At 41.9% G+C, this 3,789-nt stretch overlaps 1 pseudogene; it reads right to left on the reverse strand.

The window, feature by feature from the left end:
* Window positions 1-2,131: 2,131 nt before the first annotated feature.
* Window positions 2,132-3,082, reverse strand: LOC140897238 (olfactory receptor 11A1-like; annotated as a pseudogene).
* Window positions 3,083-3,789: the final 707 nt, after the last annotated feature.

Raw genomic sequence — 3,789 nt, forward strand, 5'->3', positions numbered from 1 at the left:
TCTTTTTGTAACTTAAGGTTTTGCCTAGAGGGATTCTCTATGTTTTGAATCTGATGGCCTGTAAGATTATCTTCCATTCTGATCTTACAGAGTTGCTCTCTTATCTTTTTAAGTTCTTCTAATAAAGTTCTGATTTTTAAGAATCTGATTGGGTTTTTTGGGTCTTAAAATTCCAAGGGGTTTGTGCTCATCAGGTTTATTCTCACACCTCCCCAGGAAAGGGGGTGTAAAGGCTTGGAGGGATATTTTGGGGAAATAGGAACTCCAAGTGTTCTTTTTCCCAGTTCTTTGTTAAAGCACTTGGTGGTGACAGCGTTTAGCCTAATCCACTTTGCGCCTTGGGGAAGTTTTAACCTAAGCTGGTAGAAATAAGCTTAGGGGGTCTTTCATGCAAGTCCCCACATCTGTACCCTAAAATTCAGGCCCTTGACAGGCCCCTGAAGGATTGAGCTCACAACCCTGAGCTTAGCAGACCAAAGCTCAAACCACTGAGTTATTCCCCGTGCCCCTGAGTGCCAAGTGTTATTGACTTTCATGCATCTGCAGTCACTGGGGTTTGGTCAAAAAACTATTGGTTTAAAACTATTGCAAGGACTCCATGCGCAAAAAGTAAACTTTTAAAATGCATAAGCCTGCCAAAGTGGGACAGCAATGATAGTGGAGGGAGCCTGACATGGGAGCTTAACTGTTTGGAACTGGTATCTTGCTCTGAAAAGCAAGCGGACAGAGACGCTATGGGAACACAACCATTTTGTCTTCAGTTCTGAAACAGATGAGAGAGACATGTATTTTGCTTGGTAATTCACTTTGTTCTGTCTGTTAATACTTTGAACCGCTTAAATCCTACTTTTAGTATGTAATAAAATCACTTTTTACTTATTAATTAACCCAGAGTATGTATTAATACATGGGGGGAGGGGACAAACAGCTGTGCATATCTCTCTATCAGTGTTATAGAGGGCGAACAATTTGAAGTGCGTGTGGCCAGTCTACCTGACTTTCTGATCTGGCTCCCATCACATTGTATCTCATGAGTTCACAGTTAAAAATATGAGCGTTATTTTCAGGCTGAATTTGTCTAGCTTCAACTTTAAACCTCACCCATTTCAATGGTGCTTGGTGCTTTTAACAGTCCTACTAGGTGCCTAAATTCCTTTAAAAATCTGTCCCTAAGTGTAATTATTATCATTATCATTGATACTTGTGGTGCCCAGTTTATTTATAGAAGAAAGGTACCATTTATTATTGTTATTATTGATGGCTGATTACATGTAGACTGTCTGTGCTGTGGCACCTTAGAGACTAACAAATTTATTTGAGCATGAGCTTTCGTGAGCTACAGCTCGAAAGCTTAAGCTCAAATAAATTTGTTAGTCTCTAAGGTGCCACAAGTCCTCCTTTACTTTTTGTGAATACAGACTAACACGGCTGCTACTCTGAAACCTGTCATATAGCCTGTCCGTTTCTTAACTTTTAAACTTACACTTCTAATGGTCTCCCAAAGTGCCTAGGTTCCTCTTATTTTTAAGCAGAGGCACACTACTCTGTAAGAAGTGTGTGGCCCAGCCTGGGGGAGCAGCGAGTTAGACGCAGTTTAGGTACGTTAAGCCTGCGGGTTCGAGGCCTCCTCTGTAATAGAGCTTGAGTACTTTCGGGGGAGGGATAGCTCAGTGGTTTGAGCATTGGCCTGATAAACCCAGAGTTGTGAGTTTAATCCTTGAGGGGGCCATTTGGGATCTGGGGCAAAAATTGGGGATTGGTCCTGCTTTGAGCAGGGGGTTGGACTAGATGACCTCCTGAGGTCCCTTCCAGCCCTGATATTCTATGATACTCTAACCATAGCACCTATCTGCATCTTTAGGCTCCTAAATCCTTTAAAAAATCTGGCTCAGAGAGACTAAATTCATGATCACAAAGGTCTCTGAGGAAAGCAAAGACCAGAACGCAGGGTAGCACCTCAGCCACTGGACTCTTCCTCTGTAGCTGTTGATAACCACAGTGTGCCATCACTCTGTATAGTGGAATTCCAGTTGCCAGCCTCAGGCTACCTAGAATGTGCTGTTCTCACTCATTCAAGCATGTAAATTTACTCCTATTTCAGTTGAACCTAATGGAATGAGATAAGATCATCTTAGCTCTTGCAAAAAGCTCTCTGTTTATTGGCAGTCGTTCTCCTCAGGGCTTTGTGTACTTCTTTGTTTCTCATGCTGTAGATGAGAGATTTGACAAGAGGAGTCAGGACTGTGTAGAAGACAGAGAACACTTTGTTCAGGTCTCGCAGTGTATTGGTGTCTGGGAGCATGTAGACAATGATTATGGTTCCATAGAAAATGGTCACCACAATGAGGTGAGAGGAACAGATGGAAAATGCCTTCTGCCTCCCCCTGGTGGATGGGATTCTCAGGATGGTGGTGATGATGCAAACATAGGATGTCAGGGTTAACAGAAATGGTGTCACTGTGAATATAAAGGCCATGATGAAAGTCAGAAGTTCAATGATGGTGGTGTCACTGCAGGAGAGTTTTACAGTTGGGGAGAAGTCACAAAAGAAATGGGGAATTTCATTGGAGTTGCAAAAAGTTAATTGTGATGCCAAAAATATCACTAACCAATTGGCCAAGAAAGCACTTATTCAAGAACCAGCCATTAGCTGAAGGCAACATTTGCTGTTCATAAGGGCTGCATAATGCAGGGGGTTACAAATTGCTAAATACCGGTCATAAGATTATGGCAAGGAGATAACTTTATGTAGCTGCCAGAGAACAAAAGAAATAAAATTGTGTGATGCAACCGCTAACAGAAATGGTTCTGTCTCCAGTCAGGAGACTGGCCAGCACCCTGGACAGGATGGTGGAGGTGCAGCAGGTGTCCAAGCAGGACAAGTTCCCCAGGAAGAAGTACATGGGCATGTGAAGGTGCTGATCAGCCACAACTAACACAACGATGAGGATATTCCCCACCATGGTCGCAATGTTACGAGAAACAGCAGGAAGAGAAGAAAGTGCAGTTCCTGGAGGTTCCCAAATCCCAGGAGGATGAATTCTGTGATGGATGTTTGATTTCCCAAGTCTGCATTTGCCATGGATTGTATCTAGAGAAAATCCAACAAAACCTGAAGGAGAACCTGGACAATATATATATTTAAAGTTTAATGGAGCCAGTTAGAGACTGGAATTTCCATTCTATGGGAAATTCTGAAATTTCAAAACAATTTTTTTCCAAATTGGAATTAAATATTAAATTTCCCATGGAACAAAGATTCTGAAAGTTTTGGATTTGGAAACATAAAAATATTATATTTTGATAATATTGATTCATTTCATTTTGATAATGTCAAAACATTTCCCTGAGATAAGGTAACACTGTTGCCTTTTGATAATGTGGTTTTATTTTGTTTAGACTCTTCTATTATATTAAAATATTAAATATAATATTGTATGAATAATATTAAATATAATATATAAATAGAATAGAATATTAACATGACTGTTTTAATATAATATAAAACTCAAAACAAAATGAATTGAAATGATAAAGCAGGCATGATCAGACTGCGGTTCATGTGTTGCATGCGACTCTTTTACAGGTAAAGTGCAGCTCGCAGATTCCACCCCCCCAACCATTCTCCACCTACCAGACAGGGGGAAGGGGAGCTTCTGCCCTGTGGCGGGGTGGTCTCAGGGGTTTAGCCCCACAGGGGGCACTGAGGCTCAGGGCACACCTGCTGGGCTCAGGGCTTCAGAAGAAGTGGGGCCGATGGCCCGGCAGGTGCACCCCACGGGGCAGAAG

Source organism: Lepidochelys kempii, chromosome 13 (assembly GCF_965140285.1).
Source record: "Lepidochelys kempii isolate rLepKem1 chromosome 13, rLepKem1.hap1, whole genome shotgun sequence".
NCBI lineage: Eukaryota > Metazoa > Chordata > Testudines > Cheloniidae > Lepidochelys > Lepidochelys kempii.